At 46.7% G+C, this 15,927-nt stretch overlaps 1 pseudogene; it reads left to right on the plus strand.

Annotated features, from left to right (window-relative positions):
• Positions 1 to 3,041: 3,041 nt before the first annotated feature.
• LOC123039218 (NADH-ubiquinone oxidoreductase chain 5-like) lies at positions 3,042 to 4,277 on the plus strand (annotated as a pseudogene).
• The last annotated feature ends 11,650 nt before the right edge of the window (positions 4,278 to 15,927 follow it).

Consider the following 15,927-nt stretch of genomic DNA (forward strand, 5'->3'; position numbering starts at 1 on the left):
GGTCGCCGTTTGCAGTGCGTCGTGGCAACCGCCCAGTGGGTGGCGCGGGTGGTGGCGTGGAAGAACTAACCGTCCAAGACAAATGTTTTTTACTGGTGCACTTGTTTAGTCTTGTCAAGCTGTATTGAGGATCTGCTAAATCCCACTTGCACGTCTCTGCGGTGGTGATGATGGCATTTTACTGTGGCAGCGATTCGTATAGTCAAGCTGTACTTATGGATCTGTGATGTTTTTCGTGTGGATATTTAAGTATTGTTTTTCTATTAAAGCCTTTATACACTAGTGTATGTCAAAACATTTTTTCAGTGCCCTGGGAGTTGTTGCTCATAAATTGTACTTATTTTATTTTCATATGTACCAACCTAAGTTAGGCCTTTATAGTTTTGTATTCTCATATTTAGTGTACTTATGTTTTAGTACTGTGCGAACTGAATTGTAATTTCAAACAGCGCACGAGTTTGAAATTTGATGTCAGAGTAGTGCGAGTGGATCCTGCTGTTTTAGTACTGATGTTGTATGTATGTTTGAACTAATTTTTTTATAACTTAGGTTGGCGGTGTGGGTTTGAGATTATTTTACGACCAGATCGTTCGTTGTGGTGTGGACAGATTATATATAGATAATAGATTTAGCAGAATTGACAAATAAATTCTATTTGAACTTTTTGAATTTTAGTAGTTGAACTTGTCAGATTTTATATAAATAGGAATTTTAGCATAATCGACAAACATTATATGTTTGAACTTTTAGATTTTTAGTAGTTGAACTTGTCAGTTTTTATATAAATAAGAATTTTAGCATAGTTGTCAAACATTATATGTTTGAACTTTTTGAGCTTTAGTAGTTGAACTTGTCAGTTTTTATATAAATAAGAATTTTTGCATAATTGACAAACATTATATGTTTTGAACTTTTTTAGTTTTAGTAGTTGAACTTGAAAGTAATATTTAATTCTGTTTTTTAAATTATGTACATTTAACAGGAAGGCTATTAAGTTTTGTTCTTTTAAGAGGTTCATTGTTTTTGTATCATATTTTTTTCCTTTTTCTTGTAGAGGTTAATTGACAAACATTTTTCTTGTGGTTTATATTTCTTTGTCCCGCCATCTGGTTTGTATACCTGGGCTTATTTTGGTGGGGTGTTTTGTTGACGATGTAGGCTATTGGGCCATTTTCCGGCCCAGATAGCTCGTCTGCGTGCCTGTGTAGTGCGTCGTGCGCGTGCGCTCTGGGTTTAGTCCCACCTGGCTAGTCGAGGGGGCTCCGGACCTGTTTATAAGTGCAGCCGACGCTCACCAGTCGAACTCCTCTGAACACTTACCTGAGCACTTATACACGACGCTCGCTCTCTCTCTTGACCTGTGGGCCCTGGTCGGCGGGTCCTGCGTTGTGCGGATTACTAGGGATTCACCCACGGGCTCGAGTTCAAGTATCTAGCATTGTCAGGGCCTGCGCCTGACCTTGGGCGGTCAACTTTTTTGTTTGTTTGAATCTAGTACTTGACTCCTCCAGTAACTTGGACTGATACTTTTTGTTCTAGTTCTTGTCAGTTTTGTGTGAGCGTAATCTTTTTTCATTTGAGTTTTTTGCCTTCTTTTTTGTGTTTGTTTTTGTGATTATTCTCAAGTGTCTTCTGGTGTCATTTTCAGAACTATGATACTTGCGTGTAGACTAAGTTGTACTGATAGTGCATTCATAGTAGCGCTTACGGACTGATGCTTCTTTGTACTTTTTATTGTAGTAAGTATGCAATGTCCGATCAAGTGTACTGAGTTGTGCTGACATGGAACAACGTTGTGTGATTAGTTGCATCATAACTAGTACTTTAGAGCAACGACAACGTTCCATTCAGAAGCTACTTTTCAATTTTGAAATGATGGATTAACAACATACGATGCTACCAAACCAAACTTATATAATGAGATAAGCAAAACATTGTACTTGATGACATAACTAAACTTGTTCAAACATGACAAGCACGACATAATCATACTGGTTCAACCCAACAAGAGCAAACTTCTAATTTGAAACAACAAGATAAAAGGCAAGCACAAGCGGAAGTAAAATGAAGGCAGGCTCTGATGTATCTTCATCCCTAAAAGGGGCAATAAGGGTGGCCATAGAAGTTGTTAGCCTCCCGCTCTTTTGCAAATTTCGAACCATCTGTGACGTAGTCGATCATGAACTATGACTTGTACGCGGCGTACGCATCCAGTCCTGCGTACTCGATGAGGTTGTCTGGCAGCTCGCTTGTCCCCCACAGTGATACAGACTCGACCCGCTACTACCCACCCTGGGGTATCATAGCATGTCGGGAATCGAGGGGGGACATACTGGACGTAACTACTCTCGTCGGTTGGGGGCTCTGCCGCCCTGCCTTTCGATCGATACACAGTTGAGGAGGCCGATCACGAACGTGACAGGTGTGGGAGCGATCCTGGGAAGGCAAGGCTAAGACGGCGCCTTGCATATGGGTACCAAGAGGGCGCTTATGCCCCGACGATGGGGCCTTATGGGGAAGGGCCCATCCCAATAGGGACAGCACACCCCCCACTTTAAGCGCATCTCTATATTGACTGAATAACTCTATCTAAGGGTGAAGTCGGTGGAACCGGTGAACCACGTGAGCTAGTTAGATGCGTGGGGCAGAGGGCTCGTAGTACCCCCCTTTTCTTGATCCAGCCTTTTCTTCGCTTCGGTAGTTAATCACCTAAAATCCAAGGGAGGCTGGCCTGCACGGCATACCTATACCCATAAAGTGCCAGGCAGGCGGTGGACTCATTTTTGGATTAGGGAAGGGAAGAAGGGGCCTAAGCACGGCATATGCCGTACACTTGAGTGGCAAAGGAAAGCGAGACCATACTTCTTTTGCCAGGCCTGTTCTTACATAAGGTTCCCGCAGAAGATCAAGTTGGAGAGCCGTGTGATGGGAAACCTTCCCGCACGGTTCGAAGAGCACTGAAGACGAATGAGAGGTTCACCACCACATCATTGCAAGGGGAGCTCGCTTGATTCGCAGATTGGCCTGACTCGTAATTCACTTTTGACTCTGTGTTCGATAGCCTGACCATAGTGATGTTAATTGTGGTTATATTCATGAGTAGCTTGGTCCATCTTTTTCCATTTCATATATGTCTGAGGATCCGCATAGCCCTCGATTTATGTGTTGTTTATCCATTTTTACTTTTTTTATGCTAATGTTGGTGACTGGAGATAACTTTCTTCAATTATTCCTGGGATGGGAGGGAGTAGGTCTTGCTTCATATTTGTTAATTCATTTCTGGTTTACACGACTTCAGGTGGATAAAGCTGCTATAAAAGCTATGCTTGTCAATCGAGTAGGTGATTTTGGATTAGCTCTTGGGATTTTTGGTTGTTTTACTCTCTTTCAAACAGTAGACTTTTCAACCATTTTTGCTTGTGCTAGTGCTCCCAGAAATGAATGGATTTTTTGCAATATGAGATTGAATGCCATAACTCTGATTTGTATTTTACTTTTTATTGGTGCTGTTGGGAAATCTGCACAGATAGGATTGCATACTTGGTTACCTGATGCAATGGAGGGTCCCACGCCAGTATCTGCTTTGATTCATGCAGCTACTATGGTCACTGCTGGCGTTTTCATGATATCAAGGTGCTCCCCTTTATTTGAACACTCACCTATGGCTTTGATTGTTATTACTTTTGCAGGAGCTATGACGTCATTCCCTGCGGCAACCACTGGAATATTACAGAACAATCTAAAGAGGGTCATAGCTTATTCAACTTGCAGTCAATTAGGCTATATGATCTTTTCTTGCGGCATCTCTAACTATTCGGTTAGCGTCTTTCACTTAATGAATCATGCATTTCTCAAAGCATTACTCTTCCTGAGTGCGGGTTCGGTGATTCATGCCATGTCAGATGAGCAAGATATGCGAAAGATGGGGGGGGGGGCTTGCCTCCTCATTTCCTTTGACCTATGCCATGATGCTCATGGGCAGCTTATCTCTTATTGGATTTCCTTTTCTAATAGGATTTTATTCTAAAGATGTGATCTTAGAGCTCGCTTACACAAAGTATACCATCAGTGGGAACTTTGCTTTTTGGTTGGGAAGTGTCTCTGTCCTTTTCACTTCTTATTACTCCTTTCGTTTACTATTTCTAACATTTCTAGTACCAACTAATTCATTCGGGCGAGACAGATTACAATGTCATGATGCGCCCATTCCTATGGCCATTCCTTTAATACTTTTGGCTCTCGGGAGTCTCTTTGTAGGATACTTGGCCAAAGTGTGACCTGTTAGCCCATAAGTCAGTACTGTGATGAAGCAGCTATTGCTCACCCGATACGATCGTACGAGGTCACAATTTACCCAACACGATCATCCGGGGTGAACAAGAATTGGGGATCGGATGCGGGCGAAATTCCCGCCAATGTCTGAGATGTTCAGTCGACTCCCTCCCCCTTTGTGGGGGTCTGGACCCCTACGAGTGAGCAGAAAAGGGAGGAGGAAAGAGGACCCGGTGAACCGTCATAATAAGTGAACAAGTGTAAGCGTTGCTGCCCGACAGTATGAAGTACTGACCACACCGAGGGACAGGCCCTGAAGCGAAGGACAGGAACGAGCGGAATCAATGTGTTCCAATTTCTGGCCTTGCACCGACCATCAAACGGACCATGGACTAAACGGCCACTGCCTGAAAGGACTATGCTATGTCCAGGGGACCGCTTCGCTCCACAAGGTACATCTTGTGCCTATGGGCCGCTATAACTATCCAAGAAGGCACTCGAAAAATGAAGGATAAACAAACCTACCCGATGGACTGCCGAGCTACAAGTCCTACGACATAGGAGCGGGATTCTCTAAAAAGCCAAGGTCTTAGGTGGCCAAGAGGGCCCACTTGGAGACTTGGGATCTCAGCAGGAAATGTGAAGGTTGTTTAAAGCCGGCCGATAGGCGAAAGAGAATCCAAAAGTTTTGTTCTCATCTGAGTAGGCTCAACATAGGGAATACCCTAACCCTGGGAACCGGGGCATATAAATCCGCTTATGGCATTCACCCAAGCATACAGAGACAGATGGAATGAAAGAAAGAAAAAGTAGCTTCGCAGCTCGCCCAGAAGAAGAAAGACCCGCCGCTAACGATTTGGAAATCCCTGGTGGGCTGGGCCTGAAAGACAAGTGTGTGTGGATTTCCACATCCTCGTCTTTACTTTAAGACACAACTCTTCTCTTTCTCGGTCAAATGACTTGTGATAGTCTACCTTGAGTAGGACCATAGGGATCTTATGTTTGTGGCGAAAGATAAGTGGTTCTGTCACAACCAAGAAAGTTTCTATGAGTGAGCGACCCTTGATAAACGCCGATTGATACGTGTCAATGTCAATAAGTGGATGAGTGTTGTTAAAGACAATGTCTGTTCCTCTTCTTTGAAACGATTTTCATGAATATCGAGATGATACTGATTGGCCTGAAATCCTCGATGGTGTTGGCATCTTTTTTCTTTGGGAGGAGAGTGATGGATGCCTGGGTTAGCCTCCAAAGATAAAGGCCATTGCTATGAAAGAGCTGCTAGAGAGAAAGCAGTTGCGGGTGGATGATGTCCCAGAAGGCTTGGATTGCACAGATTCTACCAGAGGATGTTGAGATGCTCCCATTGCAACTCACTGATGGAGAAGAACTGGAGAGCTCAGCTAGAGCTGGAGGAGGTGGTAGTACCTGTTCCCTACTGGTACCAGTGGTGGCTTGATCACTTCAAATTGGAGGGACTATTGGGCCAAATTCCCATACTGTAAAAAAGGTTTTCTTTTATGATATATCAGAGGTTTTGTGTGCAGAGGCCGCCAAGTCGAAGTTGGATGTGGCTTTTGTAGTTCCCAGTGAAGGATGATGCTGGGTCTATGATGCATTTTATTTGGATTTTGGCTGATAGTTTTCGATGAAGCCATAGATACTACTCTTGTCTGAGACCTGTTGGCTTCATCCAGAGGGAGATGTGTTCTAGGGTGCCAAAGTACTCTTCAGCTGAAGAACTCTCTTTGGGACAAGGGCATCATCAAAGCAAAGAAATCAGAAGAAGAAGCAGTCAGTAATGCAATGTGAGACAAGTGTCATGTAGCAAGGTGCCCGGAATCTATCGTATATCATATATAGGGATTTTGGATTGCGATTTCCTTTTGGGGATCAGGCCGATTTGATGACAGGAATTTCCTTGTTTGTTGCAGCCTAAGATTGGGATTGGCCTACTCTTCTTCTATAACCGGGATCTTACGACTCTCGTGCTTAATAAGTTGGCACCTCGCATCCTGCCAAAACCTAATCCTCTTATTCTCTAGCTAGAGTTGGGCTCCTTAAGAAGATATGATACTTCTACTTTTGACACCCTTTTTTTCCTATTTTTAAACTCCAATTGATAAAGCCACCTGGCGAGTAGGAATAGTTTCGAGTTTCTGGTATGTTTTCTTTTGAGAATCAAACCTCTAATGGGTTTTTGCTACCAGGAGAAGGGAATGGCCATGTTGATGGGGTCTATCTAAATAGAGAGGAACCTACAGGGCTGATTACTCGATCACTCCATTGTGATGACAATCACACCCATATTCTTTATTATTTCTAAATATAGATAATTGCCATCTCCCGGCATAAGAAGGAGTGACCCTAACGACAGCCCCTATAATAGTAGACAACACGTTTTAAATCAGACTGGACTGAACGAAGAAAGATCTTTCCACACAAGAGTGGAAGGGATCCTTTAGAAATAGTTCTTAGCTCCAATCAAGCTTTCTCTGCTGTCTAGGATCGTTAGTGCTATAGTGGAGACACTTTTCTCAAATAAGAATGGTGGTCACATTCCCTTTCTAGTGGTAGTCATTGAGGATCTCAAAAACAGGGATCGCAAAAACGTGTCAATAATGACAACGCTGGGCGAAAAGGCTAAAGAAGAAAAACCTGTAGATTTGAATGCCACTTCCTTTGCGAAGATAGCTAGATTTGGATGTCCATTCCATAAGGTATAGCTGCATCTGACACTGAGTAGAAGTTACTAGCAGGATAGACAGGAAGCTCTGAAGGATGTACAATGCTTGGAGGGACAGAAGTTTCAAGAGAAATGGTCTCTTTTGATGGGCATTTGTAGATGATGGTTGATACTGCAAACAATGCCTTCTTGACAGCTCTAGCATCACCAGTTATCTATTAAGCATAAAGATACATTAAAGATAACAATTAGCGGAATATAAGAAACAAAGAATAGATATTGAATAAAGAAAAAAAAGAGCAGAGCCTCATAACCGTCCTAATAGAGATAATACCACATTCGTCTTGTTCTTTACACCAATCCAACTCGTGATTTTTAGGATGGATCTCACACGGAATCAAGGGAGGTGCGGGATACGACCCATATCACATTCCTGTGCCATAGCTTGCCAAATCAAATAAATCTATCGAAGCTAGGGTGCCAGGCCTATAAGAATCAGAAGAACAATCCACACTAATGTAACCGTAAAGAAATGGCGGCTCTAACATAGATTTTTCTCAATGTGTCATGTTGTTGAAAAATCCTGTGGTAGCATGGGATGATCATCACTTTAGTTTTAGTTATTGATTTACGCATCACACATTAACTAATATTTATGGGGATGGAGACTTCGCTAAAGCATGCACATAAATAGATGAATGAGCGATTACAAGGCAAGGAGATACAGATCTGGGAGTTGACTCAGAACTTGTACATAGGTCAGCTCACTAATGCTTAATAACCAATAAATAGTCAATCAAGAGATATGCACCAGCAAACAACATTATACTGAAATAGTGTATTAGGCGGCAAATGGCACAGAAGAGTTTAGACGATAGATTCTCTATAACAGGTAGGGATCGGGGGTTATGCGCTCTTTTCTATAAACAAAGTAGGCTTGTGATTGTCCGCATCATCACTCAATCATGCAATTCAAAGAAATGGTTTACTTATGTTCTTCTAAAGGATGGAATTGCTAGATTGTCAGTAATATCAATTGAGGAAGAAGCTAGTCCCACTTAAATTCGAAAAGTAGACCTCTATTGTGACAAAAGATTCCTCGCCCACAGCATCTCACTTATTGATTGTGACATAGCTCTCTATCTCTGCTCATAAGAAGATAGCATTTCATTCACTCGCTCTAGAAACCATAGGAGCTACTATTCCCAAGTTTCTTAAGAATGGGCACTCACTGGATTCAGGCTTCCACCGTTCTAGCTTCTCTTCGTAGTTCACTAGAATGTATCGAGCATGTTTATCCAGATCAGGAGGCTTTACATAAGTTGCTACGATTGCCAAGTCGAAAAAGAACTGGGCATGAAAGTGAAAGTGGAAAGAGAAGGGAGCGTGATTTGTTTTAAGAATTGGATGCCCTTATTAAGGGAATCTATATAAAAGGAGAAATTGGGCCTATTTATAACTTTTGGTACCTAACCACCTGAACTGGGAATGAATCCACTTCACTTCACTTTGATGTATCAGAGCCGGTTATTTGAAGGTTCTAAGCCATGTATCAGAGCCGGTTATTTGAGTATCGATGCTGTTGGAGTCTAGCTTCCGACCAATCCACTTCACTTCGGAGGACATAACGGCTTAAGAAGAAATTGAGATCAGGCCCGTGGAAAGCACACACACACGCCCAGGGAATGAATCCACTTTTGCATTCTCAATACTAGGGGGGGCTTCTCCGGTCGATTGCTTTAACTGTTATTCCCCAGATTGGCGAAATGACCTTTCGTCTTGCTTCCGTAAAATAATAAAATGTGCTTTCGCCAGAAGAAGAAAAAAGAAGATAGCTCAGTAAATGGCATTCAAGTAAAGTCGAGAAAGAGGCCTTGCTTTCGCATAGGAAGGAAAGAATTGACTCGGGTAAGTAAGCCCTATTGGGGGATTAAGGGCTTGAGTACGATTAGAGCGCCTTTTTTCTGCTGCGCAGGCTGACCATTTTAAATAGGGGGAAACAAGAGACTGTAGAAGATGAATATGGCTAGTCTACTGCTACTGTTTGATTGGCAATCCTTAGACTATAGGGATGAAGCAAAGGAGCATAACCTACCTGCAACTATGCTTTAAAGCAAAGAAAATCTATCGAAATTCTCATTCCAGTCTCAGGGGATATCTGAAGCTACCGATCCGGGATCTCACTCAAATCCAAACCTAGCACTTTTGTATTTATTGCTTCTCCTTTTAAAAGGTCCGTAGCCGAGTAGAAGAGAAGAAAAGAGATTTCCTTATCTGCATGCCAGCTTTCATTCCTACTTTTGATGAAAGAAAGGTCAGTTGCTGCCGACAAGTCGACTAAACTTTCACAACTGTCACCTATCTTTAAGCACCTTGTCGGTGTCAAAACCGGCGGATCTCGGGTAGGGGGTCCCGAACTGTGCGTCTAGGCGGATGGTACAGGAGACAAGGGACACGATGTTTCACCCAGGTTCGGGCCCTCTTGATGGAGGTAAAACCCTACGTCCTGCTTGATTGATATTGATATTGTGGATGTTTACAAGAGTGGATCTACCACGAGATCAAGGAGGCTAAACCCTAGAAGCTAGCCTATGGTATGATTGTAATGGTTGTTGTTGTGTCCTACGGACTAGAGGCATCCGGTTTATATAGACACCGGAGAGGGCTAGGGTTACATAGAGTCGGTTACAATGGTAGGAGATCTACGTATCCGTATCGCCAAGCTTGCCTTCCACACCAAGGAAAGTCCCATCCGGACACGAGACGAAGTCTTCAATCTTGTATCTTCATAGTCTTGGAGTCCGGTCGATGATGATAGTCCGGCCGATGATAGTTCGGCTGATGATGGTAGTCCGGCTATCCGGACACCCCCTAATCCAGGACTCCCTTAGTAGCCCCTGAACCAGGCTTCAATGACGATAAGTCCGGCGCGTATATTGCTTGGCATTGCAAGGCGGGTTCCTCCTCCGAATGATAGAAGATTGTGAACACCAGGATAGTGTCCGACTCTGCAAAATAAATTCCACATTCCACCGTAGAGAGAATAATATATACACAAGTTCAATCTGCTGACTTTTTTTGCGGCATGATGTCACGCCACTACCAAGCCATTACTTGAATCGTTTTTTACTCTACCACCTCAGCGCATTTAGCGAAGCGGTTTCCTTGGCACGTCTTGTCGAAGCAGAGATCGTGTTCCCCCTTAATCCGGGATTCTCATCAATACGGACGTGGGTAACCCAACCGCGCCCGTCGCCACGCCCCCTCTATCGAAGGCGAGTCCCAGACGGTCACGGAGACGACTCTTGGTATTCCCCCTCTTTATAACGGGACCAAGGCTCGTTTCTTTTCTTCAATCCTCCATCGAATCCTCTCCCCGCTCCAAGTTCCAGCACCTAGAGCTCCAGATTCGAGCGCTTCGGACTTTCAACGATGTCCGGTTCCGACCTCCAGGGCCGGTGGATGCCCTCCTCCGTCACGGAGGAGGACGTGCTAAAGCTGCGGGAGGCCAAGTACCTGGCTTATGAGATTTCGCACAGGTTGCCTGCCGAAGGGCAGGCCATCCCCACCCCCGAGCCCGGCGAGTATGTCGTTTTTGTATCCCACCTCCGTCGGGGTTTAGGCTTCCCGATGGATCCTTTTGTGAGAGGGCTCATGTTTTACTATGGGTTGGAATTCCACGATTTGGCTCCGGAGTCCATCCTCCATATTTACGCATTTATTGTCGTCTGCGAAGCCTTCCTCCGCATCACCCCTCACTTCGGCCTGTGGCTGAAGACCTTCAATGTGGCGCCGAAGATGATCGGGGGGCGTCAAGCGGAGTGCGGCGGGGCGGCCATAAGTAGGAGGGCCGATGCCCCGTGGCCCGCTGGCTCCTTCCAAGAGGAGCTCGGCCCGTGGCAGCAAGAGTGGTTCTATATTACCATTCCGAGGGGCCGCAGACAAAAGCCGCCGCCCTTATTCCGCCCGGGACCTCCACGACGGTTGATGTCGTGGATCAACCAAGGGCTAAACTGGGGGCCGTCAAAGGACGTGCCCCTTCTGCAGGGCCGGATTCGAGATCTCCAAATGAGGGAGGTTGATATGGTGGTGGTAATGCAGGTTATGCTGATTAGGCATCTCCCACCCTGCAAACGCCGCCCTCTCCGGCTGTGGGAGTTCAATCCGGAGGGCCCACGGATTCTTCAACACTTCATGGGTATGACACCCCTGGAGATGTACAAATTATTCTTCGGATCGCAAGAGGCGCGTCCGGAATTGACCGAGGATGCTGGCCTAAGCTGCAATCGCCTGGATACTCAAGTAAGTAGTTCCAAGTCCAGACATACCGTTTGTTTGCCTTTCGATGATTCGCCTTATGACCAACTTCCTTCTAAACAGGAGTGGATAGCGGAAGCAAAATTGATATGGTGTCCGGCCCCCCTCCCCGAGACCGCGCCGGATTCCGTGCTGGTCCGGATGCTTGAGGTTGCGCCTCCAGAGGAAGGCAAAGGGGAAAGCAGGAAAGCTACTGCCTCGCCTAAGGAGGCTCTTGAAAGAGGGGGGATCGAGAATCCCTCCGTCCAAGGGGAGAAGAGGACTGCCTCCGAGGACCCGGGGGCAAAAGCCCCTAAACGGGGGAAGAAATCTTCGCCAGAGGGTCCTGCATCCGGGGAGGCCCCGGTCGCACAATCTCCCTTAAAGAATCAGCCCTCCAACGAGCCGTAAGTAGAAAGAAAGGAGTTTTATCATAAGGGACATCCCTATTTGTGCTTCTGAGGATAACTAAAGTTTTTACCTTGTAGTTCGGATCTCCGTCCTTCGCAAATGATCTCGTCTTCGGGGGACCTTCGTCCAGAGATGATGGAGAGCGAGACGCCTCCGTCCGGGGCGCCGTCGGATAGGGCGGACGAGCCTGAAGTTTCGTCACGGAGGGAGCCCCTAGTTTGGCAAAGCCGGATAGTTCGGCGCCAACTGGTGTACGGCTGAAGGATCTGCTTGAGAAGGCGTCTATCTCAGAAGATCACCATGCATTGATGAGCATGGTGATTGAAAGGATTTCGTCCGCCGAAGGCGTGTTGCATAATGCCGTCAGGAGTTTGCTGGCGGGGTTTGAGGTACGTAAAAATGACACACCTTTTAACAGTTTTGCATATAGAATGCGCCATGTATAGATAGTAGCCCCTGAGACTCGGTAGGTTGTCGAAATCGACAACGTGCCGAGGATCAAAATCGCAGGTTTAAATTCCGGCCATGCCGATGCAGGTGGCGGGTCGTCCGGGGGCCAGCCGGACTGATGGAGTTGCTGAACTAAAGCGGCAACTCGTTGTTGCGGATGCGGACATCACGCTGGTCAACAAGCGACTTGATGAGTCGCAAGGTAAGTGTTTCTGTGCGGTCACTTGGTAAGGGAGCCGAAGCCAGCTCCTTACAACATGTGTGTGAAATGCAGATAGTGCCGCTGCTGTGGAGAGCCTTCGGGCCGAACTTGCTCAAGCCAAGGAGCAGGCCAGAAGGAGTAATGCGGCGGCCTCGAGGGCAGCCGAGGAGTTAGCGGCCGAAAGGGTCGCACACTGCCGGAGCAGGAAAGAGATGGCCGAAATGGCCGTGAAGTTAAAAGATGCTACCGACCGCAATGAGGCTCTTGGGAAGGAGCGCCTAGCGGGGCAAGAAGACCTGGGGAAGGCCACCGCCGAAGCATAGGATGCCCGCTCTGCAATGCGGGCTATAAAGGAAGTGCTGCGCCAGGCCAGAGATATTGTAGCTCGCAAGCCTTTTCTGCTGCGCCGAAGGTTTACGGATCCAAAGTATGCTCAGCTGGGCCAACTGTGGGGTCCAGAGGACCCTTATATGGACTTAGCAGCGAGTGCGGCGGATGCCGTTGTGCATTTTCGAAGCCAGAAGGATCACAAGATGGAAGAGCTGTTTTGGTCTCAATTCCATAGTCCGGAGTGTTCACTTCCGCTGACCGGCCATTTGGCCGAGTGGGCTGAGCTAAATAGGTTATCCGGGCTTGCTATGACGGATATAGTGACCCATGTTTGGCCGGATAGGCCCGAGCCGAAGAGTTACTTTGGCTTATTGCAGCAATTTCTTGGGGCGGTGCCGCATATCAAGGCGATGAAGCGGTCGGCCTGCATAGAGGGTGCGCGGATGGCACTCGCCCGTGTGAAGACACATTGGACAGAGATGGATGCCACCGCTGTTGCGACCCCGGGTTCGGACGATAACCGGTTACCCGCCGAGCACTATTTTGGCGAAGTGCTGCGTGGTGCTCATGTAATAGAGTCGCAGTGCTCAAAAAATGTTACGTTCGAATGAACGTTTTTATGATGTAAAACAATATTTATGATGTAAGCGCCTTTTATACTTGTGCGTTCAAGTAATAGAATATCTCCTATGCGGCTGTTCATGTATACGTGTGTATAACCTGAAAGATGGCAGTCGTCGGCTTCAGCCCCCACGCACAAGGTGCGGGGGTGTTCGCAAAAAATAGCGCGTTTTCACACTTAATCCGACGTCTCGGTCCTGTAAAGGAGGTGGTAGCGTAGCAAACGAGGCAACCGGACTATAATGCTTTATCACTTTCACTTAGCCATGGAGTTCGAGGGTGGGGCTACGACATAGCCCCTGGGGGCACCGCGCTCTCCGAATTTGGGGCGCGTATGTGCCTGACCGGGAAACGGCCCTTCGTCAAAGCGGAGGAATTCTAAACATTCCCATGGTCAATCGAGTGGTTGACCAGTCTCTCGCTGTATCATGACAGTCAGTTTTCGGCTTTCTCTACTGAGGTGCTCGCCCAGCCGAACTGGGGCACAATCGCAGTAGTTCTCCTGGTGCCGCGTTAGCCGGTGATACGGAACGTAAGGCAGCAAAACACAGGAGCCGGGCAAACCCAACATTTGACCAAAGACATGATTCGGAGCTGATGCATATAAGGCCTAACTCGAGACGCCGAACACTCCCGAAGGTGTTCGGTCTTTACAATAGCGGGCAAAACAATGCCCTAAGCCCCTTGTGTCCAGGTACGGGCAAGTTCTTCTGGCGCGGCCGATGCCAAAACGCCAGTCTCCACTCTGGTTATAATGAGAAACCAGGGGATTATAGCAACAAGAGACGGTAAGAAAGGTTTACGTAGGGTCTTAGTCTGAAAAGAGTCCTTGCAACGGGTCCCTACTGCACGTCTGCGCCTGTGTCTCTGTTGTGCCGTATCCTGGACGGGTGTGCACGCTGTTCATCTGTAAAAAGAGAGGAACTTAGTTTGAAAAGAAATCGTGCGAGAAAGTGCATAAAAAATTGAAATATAGATTAATAAAGTTGAGCCTATGCTAGCTCATTATGGCTTATATGTACAAACCCTTGTGAAGGGGTGTGCGGCTAGGTAGCCCCTAGCTTATTTATTCCGGACTCGTCCAGCCGTGTCCGGGGTCTCAGGCGACCTTTTAATGAAATGATGCCACGTGGACCAGGAATTTTAAGCGTAAGAGACGCGTAATGTGGTATTGCATTGAAGCGGACAAAAGCTTCCCATCCCAGTGATGCTTGATAGCTACTTTTAAATGGGGCGACATGAAAGGTTAGCTTTTCTCGTCGGAAGTTGTCAGGTGACCCGAACACAACTTCTAGTAATAATGAACCTATGCACCTGGCGTAAGGGCCTGGCGCCACTCCTTTGAAGGAAGTGCGGCTATGCCGAATTGTAGTAGGGTCTATCCCAACTTGCGGATTGTGTCCGGATATAGCAGGTTTGAGTCAATGCCGCTGTCCATCAAAACCTGCGTGAATTGCAGTCCGTCTATTATGGGATCCAATATCAGGGCAGTCTATCCTGCGTTCCGGATACTTCTGGACTAATCCAGATGCTCGAAAGTGATTGGTTTTGACATCCAATCTCGGTGTTCTGCTGGGGTGGACCGTGTGACACTTGTCTTAGCGAGTGCCGTGTTGGTTTTCCATACTATCACATGAAGCGAGTTTACTGTTTTGACTTCTTGTGGGAAAGTCTTTTGACTTCCGGTGCTCTGCTGGTGGGGTTCGTCATCGTCCTCGCTTGGCACATCGAGCCCCTTGTGTCCGGCTTTGAGTCTGCCGGACTGTTTAAAAACCCAAAAATTTCGGTTGGTATGGTTTGCAGGCCTTCCGGAGGTACTGTGGATTTGACATATCCGATCTAAAATTTTGTTTAAATTTGATAGCTCGTCACTGTTGTCCTTAAGAGGAAGTGTTTTATTGTTTGGCCGCGAGCATTTGAATCCGGCGTTGACCGCCGTGCCCTTTGGGCTTTTTTCTTTATTCCGGCGCTGATCTTTCCTGCACCATGATTTTCCGTTTCCATCTCTGATCTCGGATGTACTCGGGTCGCTGGTGCTGCATCTTGCTAGCCAGTTGTCTTCTCCTGCGCGAAAGCGCGTCATGAGGCTTGTTAGCGCGGCCATTGTTCTTGGCTTCTCTTGGCCGAGGTGTCTGGCGAGCCATTCGTCTCGGACGTTGTGTTTAAAAGCTGCTAAGGCTTCTGCGTCCGGACAGTCGACTATTTGGTTCTTTTTGGTAAGGAACCTGTTCCAGAATTTGCGCGCTGACTCTCCGGGCTGTTGGGTTATATGACTCAGATCGTCTGCATCCGGAGGGCGGACATAAGTCCCTTGAAAATTTGCTCTAAACGCGTCCTCAAGCTCTTCCCAACTTCCAACAGTGTTTTCTGGGAGGCTTTTGAGCCAATGCCGAGCTGGCCCTTTGAGCTTGAGGGGTAGGTATTTTATGGCGTGGAGATCATCTCCTCTAGCCATGTGTATGTGTAGTATGTAATCTTCTATCCAGACTCCGGGGTCTGTTGTGCCGTCGTATGCCTCTATGTTTATGGGTTTGAACCCTGCTGGAAATTCATGATCCAGCACCTCATCGGTAAAACATAGCAGGTGTGCGGCGCCCCTGTATTTGGGTGTGCCGCTGTCTTCGAACACTTGTCGTGTTGTGTTACTTCCTGGGGCCCT

Source organism: Triticum aestivum, chromosome 2B (genome assembly GCF_018294505.1).
Source record: "Triticum aestivum cultivar Chinese Spring chromosome 2B, IWGSC CS RefSeq v2.1, whole genome shotgun sequence".
In the NCBI taxonomy this organism is placed as follows: Eukaryota; Viridiplantae; Streptophyta; class Magnoliopsida; order Poales; family Poaceae; genus Triticum; species Triticum aestivum.